The sequence below is a fragment of the Peromyscus eremicus genome, chromosome 10 (genome assembly GCF_949786415.1).
Source record: "Peromyscus eremicus chromosome 10, PerEre_H2_v1, whole genome shotgun sequence".
Taxonomy (NCBI): Eukaryota; Metazoa; Chordata; class Mammalia; order Rodentia; family Cricetidae; genus Peromyscus; species Peromyscus eremicus.
In genome coordinates, this window is record NC_081426.1 from 31,236,251 (window position 1) to 31,253,348 (window position 17,098).

The 17,098-nt window shown below is 52.5% G+C and overlaps 1 long non-coding RNA gene across 1 annotated transcript; it reads right to left on the reverse strand.

Annotated features, from left to right (window-relative positions):
- Window positions 1–12,295: 12,295 nt before the first annotated feature.
- On the reverse strand, window positions 12,296–14,856 carry LOC131921097 (uncharacterized). The gene is made up of 3 exons (XR_009381837.1): window positions 14,348–14,856; window positions 13,657–13,756; window positions 12,296–13,540 (listed from the first exon to the last, which is right to left on the reverse strand). It is a non-coding gene; the product is annotated as an uncharacterized LOC131921097 (long non-coding RNA).
- Between the last annotated feature and the right edge of the window lie 2,242 nt (window positions 14,857–17,098).

Consider the following 17,098-nt stretch of genomic DNA (forward strand, 5'->3'; position numbering starts at 1 on the left):
AGGAGACACTGGATCAGAACTCTACTCCCTTGAGCCACCATCTATTATTGAACCTGGAACTAGCCTGGCAGCCAGCAGCCCCTAGTGATCTTCCTGTCTATGCCCACTACAGTGCTAGGGTTATAGGCTGGGGAACAGCCACACCTAGTTTTTTTTTTTTACATCGGTGCTGGGGTGGGGGTTGAATTCAGGTCTTCATGCTTGCACTGCAAGCGTTCTTACCCACCAAGCCAACTCCACAGCTCTGGTTTTATGTCTTGAATGAAAAGAGCTGTAACAGACACTGACCCATCAGTCTAGGCTCTGGATGAAGATGGCAAGGGTCAGAAGGGCAGCCAATCCCTTTTGTTTCATTTCTTACAATGCTGAGGATCAAACCCAGGGCCTTGCACATTGCTAGGGAAGCTCCCACTAAGCTATGTCCCTAGTCCTTGAAACCGTCTCTTCCTGAAGGTCTGTGGTAAGCCAAAGAGGTGCTTGTAAACTACTTCTCCTGGCACATTGTAACTTGGTCCATTCTAGGGACAGGAGGAGAAAGCATGTGGGAATGCTTTGCTTCCACCTGGTGCACAAGGATATAGTAGTCAGGACAGGTAAAGATGTGCTGCAGAAACAAACAGCCCCCAGTACTTAGTGACTCTGCGCAGCACAGGTTTGTACTTGCTAAGCCTACACATCGTGTAAGGGGCCTTGGTATCTGGAGTCACTCAGGGTCCAATGGAGGCTTTACCTAGATGAGTACTTTCCCTAAGATTCCTGGATATGAAAAAAATAAAAATAAAAGACTAATAAAGCACACGGAGGCTTTAGAGTGCCAGCTCAGAGCACACTCTGGATGCTTCACATTCTTTGGCCCAAAGCATGCCTCACAGCCACACCTAACTCAAGAGGTAATAGGCTGTGTACTTCTACAGGAAGCAAGAAGTGTGATATGAGGTTCAGGGCTGGCCAAGGATTTCCCTGAGGCTTACTGGCTGCTACTGGAGAGGTCATTTAGCCTGTGGATTCTGAACGGAGGAGAGGAGGAGAGGGGATTTGGAGCTAGCAGGCTAGGCAATGACCAGACTGTGCAAATGCGAAGTCTGAGGGGTCCACCTTGTCACAGAAGTTGCCAGTATCTAGTGGAGGAGCAAATGAGGCACACACAGAGGTGCAGTTGGGGTGTACACTATGAGACTCCAGAATTTAGTCCTAGCACTTGGAAGCTGGGAGCCTGGAGTATAGGAAATAGGGAGGAGAGTCCTGGAGTCTGGAGCGCTATAAGGCTGCCTAGAAGAGGGTGAGGGGAGGCTGGGGGGGCATGAGATGCAGAGTTGATGACCATAGACCATCCTCACTGGTATGAGGGCCAGGCCAGAGGGTGCTGGACTCAGCAGTGGGAACAGTGAGTAGCTGACCCCACAAGTCAGGACAACAGCTCTCTGAAGGAGGCTGGGCAACTGGAACATACTTCCCAATGCTTAGCATCCACAACTGAGCGAAACACCCACAAGCCATGCAAGTGCTGAGACACAGGAGACCTGACCTTACAGCTTTTAAACTAACAGCCACCCTGCACACCCATTAAAACTGGGCCGACTGCAGCATGGTTCTGTAATGGAAAACCACACAGCAGTAAACAAGAAACAAATCATAGCTACAGACTCCAGAGCCTGAGTGAGTCTTAGAGACATAACATCCAGCAAAAGAGACAGTCAGATGTTTTGGAAATTTTGTTTAACTATGCAAAGATGTGTTGCATTTGTTTTCCTTGCCTGCCTAAGGCACCTGATTGGTCCAATAAAAAGCTAAACAGCCAATAGCTAGGCAGGAGGTATAGGCGAGACTTCCAGGCAGAGAGAGTAAGTAGAAGGAAGAATCTAGGCTCAACAGAAACAGAGGGAGACAGAAGGAAAAAAAGGGAAAGAAAAAGAGACGCCAGAGACCAGCCAGACACAGAGGAAACAGGAAAGTAGGACATACAGAATGAAAGAAAGGTAAAAAGCCCCGAGGCAAAATGTAAATTAAGAGAAACAGGTTAAATTAAGTTATAAGAGCTAGTGAGACAGGCCTAAGCTAAGACGGAGCATTCATAATTAATAGTAAAGTCTTCATGTCTTTATCTGGGAGCAGGTTGGCAGCCCAAAGAAAATTCCAGCCACAATCAGATCCTGTAAGTCTGTTTATAGGAAGTCCCCAAACTAGTAAAAGAGGTCAGAAGTCACCCTATAGTCATCTATGGGGTGCTATAACAAAGCCACCTGCCATAGTTAGCTTCACTTGTCAACTTGACACAACCCAGTCACTTGGGAAAAGAGAACCTCAAATGAAGAATTGTCTGGGTCGATTGGCCTGTGGCCTTATCTATGGGGCATTACTTTGGTTGCAAATTGATGAAGGGGGGTCCCCGACCACTATGGGCAGTGCCATCCCTAGTCAAATGGGTCTAAGTTGTGTCAGGAACTAAGCTGACAGCAGGCCAGTAAGGAGCACTCCTCTGTGGCCTCTGCCTTGTTTTGACCTGGGAGTTATAAGCGGAAATAAATCCCTCCCTAAATTGCTTTTGGCCAGAATGTTTTCTCACAGCAACAGAGAAGCAAATGAAAACAGTTTGTGCCATCACAAAGGACAGGGGGACAGCTCAGTGGCAGAGTGTTTATCCAGTGTATGCATGGTCCTGGAATTAAGATCCAGTGTGTTGGTGCACGCACGCACGCACACACGCATGCATGCACGCAGCCACCATGGACTGAATCACTTAAACATCACTACCCTTTCTTGAAGTTCTGGAGATCGGCTGTCATGAGAGCGAAGTGCCAGTACCCCTGGTGGGCAGCGAGGACTGCTTCCTGGTCTGTGGTTAGCTGTCTTCACTCAACAGAAAAGAAGCCACACGCTCTCTCTCAGAGGGCACTAATCCTGTCACAAGGGCTCCTGCTTCCCTACCCCATCGCTTTCATTTTTAAAAGAAAGATGTGTACATGTGTGTGCCCACTTCTATATAAGTCTACCATGTGCTTGCAGGTGTCTGTGGAGGTCAGAGGAGAGCAGATCCCCTGGAACTGGAGCCACGGGGCGGGGGGGGGGGGGGTGAGCTGCCATGTGGGTGCTGGGAATTGAACCCGGGTCCTCTGGAAGAGCAGTTAGTGCTCTCAACTGGTGAGCCATCTCTCCAGTCCCAATCTCATCACCTCTTAAAGATCCTCTTCCTGATACTGACTCGATTTCAACAGGTGACTTAAGGACACTCACAGTCAGGGTGAGAGTGGGATGGGACAGGCCTGGGGAAGTGTACCCCCTCCTGGCAGAGGGGCCAGTTACAGAAGGGAGGACACAGTAAGTCTGTCTAGTCACTTGTGGTTGTCCACTGAGGACATGTACCTGTGTGCACATTTGTCAGCTTGGGTCACTATAACAAAATACTGTCAACTGGGTGCCTTCAGGAGCAGAAATGTATTTTCTCAAAGCTCTGGAGGTTGCAGTCCAAGATCAGGTCCAAGGTGGAGATTTGGGCCAACATGATTCTGTAGAGAGAGCTTTCTTCCTGGTTCGGAGATAGTCCACATCTCTCACCTGGTGCCCTGTGACCTAGAAGGTCACAGGTCAGGGGAACTGAGTAAACTCTTCTGTCTCTTCTTGTAAAGCTACTATCCATATCACTAACAGGCCTCTGTGATCCAGGCCTCAGGATTAGGGACACATCTGGCCCTCTGTGCATGGTCTGGATGTCAGAAGGGACGCAGAGGAAACTCACTGGGACACACACTGGACAGCTTCTTAGAAGGAGCTGTGGGAGAGCTGTGGTAGTGAGTGAGGGGTGAGGAAGAGGAGGCATCTGTGTAGAGCCTTCTAGAATTAGCCATGAAGAGGCTGGAGCTCAAGGGGATGTGGAGTGGAGGCTGCTCTGTAATGTGGAGGAGATGGAGGCACCAATGGACCTTGCAGGCACATCTCTAGCTTAGGCCCAGCTGACTCTTGATCATCATGACCCGTTGAAGCAGAGTGTTTATCTGTGCTGTTCATGGAGCCCCTGTGGGGCCATGGTGGCACAGGAGGGGCCCAGCAACATCCATCGTGAATGCAGAAAAGGCAGAAGTCTGAGGAGAGAGTACACAGGGGTCCATGATTCTGCCAGGAGCAGTGATGGACCTGCACAGAACAGAAGAGGGGCAGTGGGTTCTGTGCTTGAGGGGTGCAGGAAGCCCAAAGAGGAGGCCCGGCTCTGACTGAGGATCAGAGAGTGTTGTACAGGACTATCCTCCATACCAAGCTCACCATCATCAGGGGTCCAGCTGAGCCTGTTCCCAAAACATCATCCCACCTGGTCTTCTTGACTGCTGACTTTTCCTCCTAGGAGGAGGGCTGGGAGGGTTATAGGACCTTCACGGGCATATCCAGCTGCCCCTCCCAATCGGCTGTATGCATTTCTGCTCTAGTTGCATATGACCTTAAGGGGAGTGGTTCTCAGGGAGGGGCTAGAGTATATAGGTAGGGAAGGAGGAAAGGATGGGTCTCCATCATCTCTGCTGGGTAAAGCCCTTCCAGTGCGGCTGCTTTAAGGTCACCCACACCCTCACTCACTGATCTATAACTAAGCCTAATACATCTGATGGTTCCCAGGGTAAACTTAGGCGGACTCCAACTTTTTATCATTGGGACCTTGGGAGGGGGATGTGGATGTTGCCTAGCACCACCCCCCAGGGTAAAAATTCTCACAACACTAAGGCAGTGCAGATGAGCCTTGAAGAAAATAGGATACTGCAGATGCAGAGGGGCTGATAACAGCTTGGAGCCCATGGGATCTGGGATCCTCAGCATGGCTCAGAGCTATGATTGTGGCATTAGGTCATAGTTGGCTGTTTTCTGTGAGGTCCAGGGCATCAAGCAGGTAAAGCTGGATGGACAGATAAGAAGGTAGGTGTGGGATCCCTTTAAGACCAGGGGATAGGGATGGGACACATGGGGGGGGGGTGCTGCTCATCATGATGGTAAGAGGAGGCCAGACTTCAGAGTGGGGTGTTGGGTAAGGATGTGGAGAGGGTATCTAAGTAGGACAGGTGTTGGAGAGGGGAGAGCATGCCAGGCCAGAAAGAGACCATGTGTTAGCTAGTCACCTTCCTGTAGGGAGTGAGTTTTGCCTGAATGTTTTGGCCCTGAATCTGCACCCCAGCCAGGAGGTAGACAATGGTGGTCTGCTCCACAGAAGGAAGCCCAGGCTGGGGTATATCAGAGGACATGCCCCTGGTCACTCAGCAAGCAGGTGCTAGCCAAGCCTCAGGCCTCTGAGGGTGTCTAGACTTTCTCCCAACACCCTGCAGGACTCTGGGGCACTTGTTCAACCTTACAGGTCCTCGGCAGGGCTTTCTGCGGAAATCAGTTCTAGCTCTGGATGCCTTCACTACCCAGAGTCCCTCCAACCCACCCTCTCCCAACACCCTCTGGACTGCACTGGGGAGGAGGGTGCCCAGAGTCCCATAGGCCAGCTCTGACAGCGCTGTGGAAGGGAAAACAGCCTCAGAGCCACCTGCCCCAGCTTGCGCTTAACACCTAGGCCTCCAGGCCCCTCCCCCTGCTAACCCCAGAGCCTCACCTCTCCCAAGGGAGGCTAAGCTGCTGTCCTGTCACAGGAGAGCTCACTGAGAACTCCCGCAGACTAAAGATCAAGACTAAAGATCCCCCACAGAGGACTCCAGATTCCTCAGGGTGGGAGTCAGCTGGAGGAGGTAGCAACTTGGTAAAAGAGGAGACCCCCGACACCCCCAGGGCCCTGTGTATGCCTGGCTCATGCAGGATGCTGGAAATATCCGGATGACTAAGGAAGGGAGGGGGAAAGCAGGAAAGGCGAAGGGAACGTAAAAGGAGGGAAAGAAGTAAGTCCTGAAAAGAAAGGGAAAGGGGGAAGGAGAGGACGGAAGTACTGAAAGGGTGAAAGGGGGAGGAAAAAGAGGAAAAGGGAGAGGGAAGAAAGGAGTCCTGGAGGGGAGGAAGATGGGAGAGGAACGGGAGGAGGGAAGGAAAGGAGAGAGGGCAGAAACCCTAGCTTGGCAGGGAGGCTCCAGGGATGAAGTGGAGTCAACCTGCCTGGGTGCTCCCACGCAGGTGTCCGTAGCCACATCTCACCTGTGAGCAGAAAGGTGGGCAGGACCGGTGGCAACTCACCCCCAGTCGAATTATCCCGCTCTGCCTCGTGGGGTACTGACCTTCCGCTCCCCAAAGGCGCGCTGGGCAGCCTCCCCCGCCCCCCCGCAATTGTCAGACCAACCTACATCTTCTTAATAAAGGGCCGAGACAGACATCCTCGCGCTCTCGACCTCCCTCCCCCCCCCAAGTCTCTCCTCCAGCCTCCTTGTCCCTAATTGGAACACCTGGCCACCTAGGTGGCCTCCACTCAAGATAGGTGTTCCTCCTCGGTGGCGTCCCGGGCTCAGAGGTGACCGCTGTGGCCGGAGCTCGGTGCATCAGCTCCACCTGCGCGGTAGCTGCGCGGCCGGGGGCGGAGAGGCGCGCGGCGGAGGGAGGGGCCTGCGACACGGCCCCGCCACGGCGCAGCCGAGCTCAGCGCTGCGCGCGTCCCCTTGCCGCCGCTGCCTCCACCGCCAGGCGCCCGGACGCAGCGCGAACCGAGCGGCCGGGATGCGCGCCCCGGCCCCGGCCCCGGCCCGCCCCACGCTGCGGCCACCGCCTGCCCGCCGCACGCTCGCCTGAGCGCGGCGCCCGCCTGTCCCCGGCCACCCGGCCGCGATGCCCACCCTCCCGGGCCCCGGCGGCCCGCGACCCTGCTAGGCTGCGGCGGCATGGCCCGCGCGCCCGGCGCGACCTCTGCGGATTGCATCGGTGTGAGGCGGCGGGGCATGCCCAGGGCACCGGGCGCGGCCTTCAATGGGCGAGGACACGGACACGCGGAAAATTAACCACAGCTTCCTGCGGGACCACAGCTATGTGACAGAAGGTAACGTACGTGTTGTCTGAGACCCCCTCCGGCCGGCCGCGGCGTGGGGATGCCGTCGCACCGAATGCCCTCCGAAGGTTTGGACCGCGCGCTGTGTGTCGTGTCCCCCCCCACCCCACCCCGACCCCGGGCCGGGAGGGAGGGACCCGGGGGGTTCCGACCGCTGCCCAGCGCCCTCCTCTGTGTCGCCCTCGGGAACGCAGCTGTCCTTCCCCCGCCGAGTGGCACTGGATCGGGCCCTGACTATCATTTACAAAGCCCAAGCCTGCAGCAAATCTGTGGAAATCTCCGGGACGTGGAAAGGCTTAAAAATCCTTCATTTGCCCTTTCAGCCTGATCAGAGCCCGCAGAAATTTCTAGATTGCCCACTCTCTGGAGAGGGACCCAGGGGGAAAAATTCCATTGCCAGATCCTCCAGGGTTCAGCTGCCCTGGCACCTTCCTGGCCTCCAGAGGCGGATCCCCTGCGTGGGAGGGGGAAGGAGGCTCGTTCCGGCTACTGTTTTATTCCTGGGTAGAGCTACTGAGACAGGAGCTGAGCTAGACCTTCATGGTTTTCCGGAAAAGTGGGGCATGCTACCCCAAATAGGCTCTGCGTTTAAAACCCCCTAAGTTGGCCCTGTGCGTCAGTCCCCACCAAAGGCTGGTGGGATGCAGAGGATCGGTGCCCTTTGCTAATGTGACAGTAACTTCCGGGGTCCCCAGGCCTGGTCTGGCCGCAGGAACGGTGGGGACAGCTCGAGCCCGCAGCCAAGGGCCGGAGGAGTGAATCCGCTCCAGTGGGAGAGCGAGTCCTGGCTACAGCGCCCCACGGGGACCCTGGTGCTGGAGACCTTCCCGGGCAGTGTAGGCGCATCCCGCTCGGGGGCTGCGGGCCTGGCCCAGAGGTGTCTAGGACTTAAGCAGGTGGCTGCCCCGGGTGGGAGGGGCCCTGGCACTGATTCCCGGGGGCCGGTGTGCGTGGGTGCCTGCTCCAAGGAACCTGCGTGGGCCCGGCCTCCCCGGAGCTGAGCTCTGCCGGAAATGAGGCGGGCGCGGCGACTCCCGGCGGGTGCGCGGACCCGGGAGGCAGAGGCTAGGTGTGCGACCCAGGCGTGTGGATGCTGAGGGCGGCGCTCAGCGCTCCGGGGAGAACCGCTGAGTCACGCGTTGCCGCGGGATGTGCGGGGAGAGGGGGCAGGGCTGCCAGGCCCGGGCTGGGTGGCGGCACTGCCCTAACTCGGCTTTGGGAGGCCCCTGGCGCAGAACTCAGTCCTTTGTCGCCCGCTGGGTGATGCGGAGGAGGGTCGCACTTCGTGAAGATGATCTTCTGTTCACAGCCTGCCTAGCGGCAGAAGGCAGCCTGCGTGGCTGGCGGGCTTCGGGGCTTCTTGGCAGGGAGTCGTGCGCAGGGCCAGTGTTGGTCGGGCTTTCTTGGGGGAAAGCCTCAACCTTTTTTCACCTGCACACTGGGGATGAGCCAGTGGGCCTCGGAGCTTAGGTGTAACAAACACAAAATGCATGGTGCCCACCTCACTGGGGGACAGTTCAAAGTGTTGCTCCCATCCGCATCCTACTTCCTCTTCCTTAATAAAACCACCTGGGCAGGGTCTGCTTGAGGAGGAAGAACCGGGCATGGTTCAGCAATTGTTGCTGCTGCTGTGATCCCCTGAACCTTCATATTCCAACCTGGGACTGGATGGAGGTCCCCTGCCCTTGTCCATCCTGTGTTCTAGCAATGAGCTCTGTGACCTGTAGGGGAGTCTCTTCTCATGTGCCTCAGTTTCTCGTATCCGTACAGTGGGAGAGAACAAGACTCTCCCCCCAAGCCTTCAGGCTATGAAAATGAGGTGAGATGGTGAAATGTATTGAGCATCTATTGTGTCCCAGAGCTTCTTGTAGGGCCTGGTAGAAATCTCATCATGAGCTCTGGGTATCAAGCAGTGTGTGTGGGTCCCATTAGACTCTAACTGAAAGCGGATGAGAACTGCGGCCTCCTTAAATGAAGACAAGACCCCATACACACACAAACCCCAGTCACACTATGGAGTCCTGATTTATGCTCTGAGTTCAAGGTCAGGCACGGATTTGTCAGCTGGCAGATTGACTTGTGTTCAGGTTCTGTTTATGGCTCACCAGCTGCTGAGCTTCCCCATGAGTCACTAAAACTCCCTGGGCTTCATTTGGCTGCTCTGTAAAGGGGAAAGTCACAGTGACCTCTGTCTCAGGATTGTGGAGATGACAGTGACCTCTGTCTCAGGACTGTGGAGATGACAGTGGTCCTGAGAGTGTAAAGTGCTCACAGGAAGGACTAGGCTTCCTGGAGGCATTTAATAAATCACTCCAGCTTCCTGTCCTCATAGTGGATGTTGAGATTCACTTTGTAAAAACCCAGGTATATGCCTTCCTATCCCACCTGGAGGTAGGTCCTTGCTTACTTAGACACACCAACTATGTGATTTACTGCTATTCCTTAAGCTTGCCATTTTCTTCCTGACTCTGGGGCACTGCACTGTTTCTGTCTTCTCTCTGGAATGCCCTCCCCCACCACGCACACGCGTGCCTCTTCTCAAGACCAACCCCCTACTAAACCCTTGAATCCCAAGTCCAATGTCATCTTTGCTAGTGAGAGCCCTGCCTAAGTTCCAGACTCTCCTAAATATCCTCAGAACACTCAGAGTTCTGTTAGCCATTCATAGTGTGGTGGTTTGAATGAGAATGGCCCCCATAGGCTCATCTATTTGAATGCTTAGTAACCCAGGAGTAGAATTAGTACGATAGGATTGGAAGGGTTAGGAGGTATGTCCTTGTTGGAGGAAGTGTGTCACTGAGGGTGGGCTTAGAGGTTTCAAAAGCCCATGCCAGACCCTTTTCAATCTCTTCCTGCAGATCAGGATGTAGCTCTCATTTACTTCTCCAGCAACATTCCTGCCATGCTCCACCTCGAAGATAATAGACTAAGTCAGCCTCCGAGACTGTAAGCAAGGCCCCAGTTAAATGGCTTTTCTTATAAGAGTTGCCGTGGTCATGGTGTTCCTCCATAGCAACAGAACAGTGACTAAGTCAGAGGTTGGTACAAGGGAGTAGAGTATTGCTGTGACAGGCTTCACCATGCTGTTTGTTGGAGGAATAGGAAGGACTTTGGGACTTGGGACTAGAAAAGTGGTTGAACACTTTAAGCAGGGCTTAATGGTCCATCCTATTAGGAACATGGAAAACATTGCTGAGGGCAATTTGAACTGTGGAGGCCCAGCTCAAGAGGTTTCAAAGGGGAAGAGTATTATTAGTAAGTGGCCTAAAGACCATTCTTGGGATAGTTTGGCAAAGAGTGTGGCTGTTTTTTGCCCTTGTCCTAAAAGTCTGCCTGAAGCTAAGTTGAAGAGTTTTTGGATTAATGGTGTTGGCAGAGGAGATTTCAAGACAGCTAGTGTTGACTCTGTCATGTGGTTATTAGTAATCACTCTTATGCAGCTCTACCATGAAAAGAAGCGAGCTGGACAAAGAGAAATACAAAATGGACAGTTTGAGGAGAAAGGGAGCACCAGGAAGTGGAATGGCACTCAGTGAAGTGTCCAAGGAGATGGCAAGTTTAAAGAAAAGCTTGATGCTAAATGGAATAAAGGGAGTGATAACCTCAGGGTGACTCCCCACACAGCTAAGGTTCCCACTTGTGAAAAGGAATTAAAGAAAGGCTTAAGCACAGAAGGAAACAGTAACAGAAAGCTGATACAATGTAACTGAACGAGGGGACCAAGTTCCAGCCCCATCAACTGCAGAACTTGGCAGCTTTCACTGGTCCTAGCTTTAGAGTCAAGGATCCAAGCAAAAGGTTGTGGGATCTCCCTCGGTGACTAAGGAAAGTTACTGAGGCCAGGTGTGTTTCGGGGTGTCCCTAAGTAAGAGGCCCAGATAGGTCATTGCATGAAGCTGTGAATGTGAAGCCTGGGTTGCCTTGGAAACCTCAAGATGTTGGAGATGTTAGAGTCATGGGATACCTGCTGAGGGAAACTGCAGGCTGGGTGTGGAACCACCTCAAGAGAGAGAAGCGTTACAGTCAACAAAGCTGGAAGGTGGTGTTGGCTGGGTTTTTTTTTTTTTTTCTCTTTACCCTTTTTGGGGACCTGCCACCTTGCTCCCAAATAAATCACACATGGAGGCTTATTATTACTTATGAATGCCTGGCTTTAGCTTGGCTTCTTTTTAGTCAGCTTTTCTTAACTTAAATGATCCCATCTACCTTTTGCCTCTTTTCTTACTTCTGTATATCTTACTTTCACTCTTACTTCATGGTGGCTGGCTGTGTGGCTGGGTGGCTGTGTGGCTGACCCCTAGCATCCTCCTCTCTTTGTTCTCTTACTCCTTCATCCCTCTCTTCCCAGACTGCTCCTTCTCTTTTTATTCTCTCTGCCTGCCAGCCCCGCCTGTCCTTTCTCTTGCCTTGCTATTGGCCGCTCAGCTCTTTATTAGATCAATCAGGTGTTTTAGACAGACAAAGTAACACAGCTTTACAGAGTTAAATAAATACAACATAAAAGAATACGACATGGGTTGGGGATTTAGCTCAGTGGTAGAGCGCTTGCCTAGCAAACACAAGGCCCTGGGTTCGGTCCTCAGCTCTGGAAAAAAAAATTAAAAAAAAAAATACATCGCATCTTTGTTCATTAAAACAAACGTTCCGCCGGGCAGTGGTGGTGCGTTCCCTTAATCCCTGCATTTGGGAGGCAGAAGCAGGTGGATCTCAGTGAGTTTGAGGCCAAAGCGAGTGCCAGGACTGTTACATAGAGAAACCTTGTCTCAAAAAACAAAAAAAAAACAAAAGCAAATGTTCCACAGCATAAACAAATATAACACATCTTAAGATAATATTCCACAACAGGAAGGAGTTGGAGATCTGAAGAGCACTTTGACACTGGACGGGAGATTCAGAATTCGGAGTCTGCCCTTCTGATTTTCAGCCTTGCTTTGGTCTAGTATTTCCTCACTATGGTCTCTCTCCTCTCTTTTGGAATGGATGGTCTGCCACATAGAGACACTTCACTCAATAATACTAGCAATGTCTTAGCTCTTTTGCTATCCAAGGGTGTGCCTGTTGTTCAAAGACGTAAGAAGAGGGCATTGGATCCTCTGGAACTGCAGTTACACATGGTTCTGAGCCCTATATGACTCAGAAATTGAACCCAGATCTTCTGGAAGCACCACAAGTACTCTTAACTGATGAGTTATTGCTCCAGCCTCATATTTATTTGTTTTGAGGGGGCAGGATAGGATCTTCCATTGAACCTGGAGCTTATTGTTAGGCCTGGCTGACTTGGCAGTGAGCTCCAGAGCTCCACCCGTCATTACCTCCCCAATGCTGGGGTTACATGTGTTTGACTGGACCATCTTCCTAGCTCCTATATTCAGTTTTTTTTTTCTAATTCTGGAGGTCTCTCTACAGAATACCTGGGTCCCAGACCCCTCTCCAGATGATCTGGTACCATGACTCCTTTTCTTTGGGCCACCCTGACTGGTGAGTCACTGAGATGAAAATTCATAGTCTCATGTTGACGCAGAGACCTCAGCTGTTTGGAGGAGAAGAAAGGCTTCGACAGCCATGTGACCACTTGCTAATTCGCCATCATTGTGAAGTCTCAGCTCCATCCTCTCATCCAGTGAAGAAGAGGCAAATTCACTGACCTGCAAGTTCCCTTCTCATGTAGTGTTCTCTATTCTAAAGTCAGAACCAAAGGTTTTATCTCTTTTCTCTGGGCACATGCTCCTTATCCTTCGTTGTATAGGCCTATCCTCTGAGCCAAACAACTGCCATCTTGTGGCATTCAGCTGTGCCCACTTGCACAGATCATTCCAGCTGGGTCAGTTGACTATTTATACCCTCAGTAGAGAGGTCGGGAGGACCACAAGACCCTGAGTATCCAGCTATTCCATACCCCCACATACCTTGATGTGAATTAGAATAGCTTGGGTGGTTTTTTAATGAGTGCTTTTGACTGAACTCAGCTCTGTTGAGAGTTAGTGTGATCCTTGGTTGTGGGTACAGGGCACAGAGAACTTGGGAAATGGGGGTAAGAAGAGAAATAGAAGCTTTCAGTGGGGGGACTTGAACCCAAGCAAGGGGGGCCTCTAGGATGGGGATGGGGGGGTAAGTAATGAAGTAGAAGCTATTGGGACAGTGGAGGGACCTGCATCTAAGAAAGGGGGAGTGTTCCAGGATGGGGTACTGGGGAGTGTCTATCAGACATTTTAAAGTTCTACATACATCTCCCAAAGGATTCCTCTTGACTCTGTTTTGAGACAGGTCCAAGACTCAGCTCTAGCTTGAATAACATGGACATGTCTAGACTTGACCAGACCTAGTCCACCCATCCATCCTCCTCTTAGTGGGTCAGCATAGCCTCTGGGCTGTCCACATCATGCAGCAGTGGTCCTGGGACAGGAGCTCAGCCTAGGGGCAGTCCCAGAAGTGACCAGTCGCTCTGTGTTCCACAGGGTAGGGGGCTGAGGGAGCACGGTCTCTTACTGGTTCCTGGAATTCCTCAGCCATCATTCCTGGACATAGGTGTCTCTTTCCTGGCACCCATGTGTTCTGTGTGATGCTGGAGTTGTCTGTCCTTCCAGGACTGTACTGGCTTTAGAGCTGAAGGAATAGAGAGGCTCGGGTGAGCAGGGGTCTGGCCTGTGGGAGTCTAGCACATCCATCGAATATCCAGTGTCTAGGCTGAGCCCTCCAGCATCCAACCTCCCCTCCGCTACCTGTGCTTCCTAGAAAGAGACCTCAGGCACTGGCTGCTCCGATTGGTCCAAGGGTAATGTCATCTTCCAGCAGCTTCCAGAATGGTAGCAGGAATTAGTTCTGGAGAACGAGTGCAAGATAAAGTCCCTAGGAAGGGAGCCCCTCTTGGCAGAGTACAGAAGCCCTGGGGTTTCTGATGGCCATCTTGGCACCCTGGGTGGGGGCAAGTGTTAAGCCTGCATTGTTGGGGGCAGGGTGGAGATGTCTGGGCCTGATGTCTACCTCAGCCCTTCTGTCAGGAAACCCAGGAGGGACTCTTTAGCACTCGGGAGACTGAAGGTAGGGAATCTGGGAGAGGTTTTCTCCGGCTTCTTTGGGGAGCCCTCCCCTGTCTCTTATGCCAATCCCATCAGGGCTGCCTGGCCCTGGATTTCCCTCCATGGTCCTGGCTGCTGCTTAGATCATTAGCTGTGAGGAGTGTGCTGCTGTTGATGTTTCTGTCTCTGTGAGCTTCCCATGGGCGCTTGCCACTGGGAAAATTGTTCTCAGCCCACCGGGGACTGGAGCTCAGGGGCCCCCTCCTCATAGATCTACAAATGAGATATGGCTGAAGCCAGAGTTGCCTTCAAAACTCTCATCAGACTGGCCAGCCAAAGTCTCATCCCCACCTATGGGGAAACTGAGTTTAGGTGAGGGGTTAGCAGTGCTTACATGCAGTCCAGGAAGGGCTGGTCTTTGCTGGATTTGTGTTCCCCTAGCTTCTGTTGGAAAGGCTCAGCAAGCCTCCCCAGGCTCCACAGCCTCCCTTTAAGAGGTGGGGGGAGAGCAGGCAGAGGCAGGTCGTGTCCTTCAGATCTCTTGGCCTCTCTGGGCCTCAGTGTTCCTGGTATCTCGGGGTGTCGTGATGCCCAACGAGTAAAGTGCCATGCGGATACTCCAATTAAATTTGGGGAATTCCATCACCACTCTAGTTTTTCTAAACCCTTGTCTAGGCCTACCTTGCCTCATGTAGCCCAGGCTGGCCTCCAAATCATGGTGTGGTGGAGGCTGACCTCAAATTCTTGACTCTCCTGCCTGTGTCTCTCGGGGTACAGGGGCTGCCATCACACCTGGCTCCTGAGTTTCCTTTGCTGAGCTGATCAGTCACGGCTGGTAGAGTCATGCCTTTCCTCCCTGAAAGCAAGTTCTAGTGTATTCCCACACTGACTCCTGGCTCTTGCTCCCCCCCCCCCCCCCCCCCGCCCCGGCTTATGGGTTTTGTCCTTAAAGCTCCGGGAGCTAAGGGACATTTTGTTGAGAGGTGTTCCGGACCTTGGGAAGTGAGCAGTGTTGCCAGGTGACGTGCTGAGGTTCTGTGGAAAGGGTAGCAGGTGTGAAAGGTAGGAACTGGGTGTAGGGGCTGCCCATGCCAGCAGCTTGTGAGTCTCCAGTCTGTCTGTCTTAATACCTGGGTCTGTTTTTAATATCAACAGTCATCTCATTATAGAAACAAGATTGAAGCTGCTTTTCTGACTTAGCATGAGGTCATGTAGTTTTCCAGGCTTGGCTGCAGGGCTGGTCTCATGCATAGCCTGGGCAGTCTCCAGGACCCTGCACTAAGTGTACGGGGTGCTGATCTGGCTATACTGTCCTGTCTTGAAATTCCCAAGCATTTCTCTTGGAGCTGGAGTTCTAGGAAGGAAGTTTAAGGAGTCGTGGCTTGGAACAGGCTCCTTCCCTTCACTGTCCAGTGTTGTGAACTCCACATGGTCATGCTTCCCCCTATATCAGTGGTTCTTAACCTGTGGATCATGAACCCTTTGGAGGTCGCATACCAGATATTTACATTATGATTTATAACAGTAGCAAAATTACAGACATGAAGTAGCAACAAAATAATTTATGGCTGGGGGTCACCACAACATGAGGAACTGTATTAAAGGGTCACAGCATTAGGAAGGTTGAGAACCACTGCCCTACATGATCCCCTGCCATACGTCTGTATTGAAGGAGCCAACTCTGCTCTTCATAGAATTCAGGTCTTTTGTCCAAACAATGACATCCTGAGACATGAACCCTCAAGATTATGGCATTTAAGAAACCAAGAGTGAGGATATGGGATAGGGAGAAGGGACACCCACCTATTCCTTTTCTCCACACATGCTAGGCAAGTGCTCTACCACTGAGTCACACCCTCTTCCTCCTCCTCCTCCTCCTCCTCCTCCTCCTCCTCCTCCTCCTCCTCTTCTTCTTCTTCTTCTTCTTCTTCTCTTGTTTTTGTTTTCGTTTTCGTTTTGTTTTTTTGAGACAGGGTTTCCTTGTGTAGCTTTGGAGCCTGTCCTGGAACTCACTCTGTAGCCCAGGCTGGCCTCGAACTCACAGAGATCCGCCTGCCTCTGCCTCCCGAGTGCTGGGATTAAAGGTGTGTGCCACCACAGTCCGGCGAGCTTTCTTATTTTTATTTTGAGACCGTTTCACCAAGTTGCCCAGAGGGACCTTGAACTCTCACCCTTCCCGACTCAGCCTCTAGAGTAGCTGGGCTTCTTTGATTTTAGAGTCCAAACTTCAAACTTGTCACACTCTGAAGGCAGGTGGGAGAATGGTCCTAGTTTTCCCTGCAGATTCACCCTATGGGATCACCTGCGTATTCTGCCCTCCGCATAGAGCAGCCTCAGGCTGTAGCCGAGGACCCCATTCTTGGTGAGAGACAGCCCACACTGCCCAGCCTGAGCCTGTGGGCAGCCTTTGTTCTGCCACAAGGGGCCATTCAGCCAATGTCCTGGAGAACAATGGCCCTGCTGTGTTAGGGTCAGGGCTACCATGGCTCTTGGGGTGTGTCCTGTTCCCTGGGCAGCAGGCAACTGTCTTCTGGGCTCAGGAGAGGAGTCCAGACACTGCCAGGCACAAACACTGACCGTGTGCCGGCTGTCCTGCCTGAAGGACACTGAAGTCCCATAGCCTGCTGCACCACCAGCCCAGACCTAGGTAGTGATGCTCAGCTTACAGCTTCTGCAGACCCCGCCTCCCCCTCCCCTGCACTGCAGGGGTCCTTCCTCCAAGGAGCCCAGAACTGCCAACTTGAACAGATGGCTCAAACTCAACCTCCTAAAGCATGGTGTGTAATCAGAAGTGATCAGGCCAGCTGTCCCTGCCCTGGTGGTCCCGGTACTAAATGTGGTGGCCAGCCCTGTGGTCAGATGGCCTGCCTACATTTCCAGTTTCGCTCCTCATGAAACTCAAGATGCTAGGCAAGTGACCACACCTCCGTTTCCCCCTCTGTAAAATGGGGGTACACGGAATAATACCCGGTAGGGTGCACTCTGGTCGCACAGGCAGGAGGATCTCTGTGAATTTGAGGTCTACATAGTTCCAGTTTAGCTAGGGCTACATAGACCCTGTCTAACCCTCCCCCTCCAAAAGAATTCCACACCAGATACCCTCACCTGAACCCTGCTGATCTCTGCCCCTGCCTTAGTGCCCATC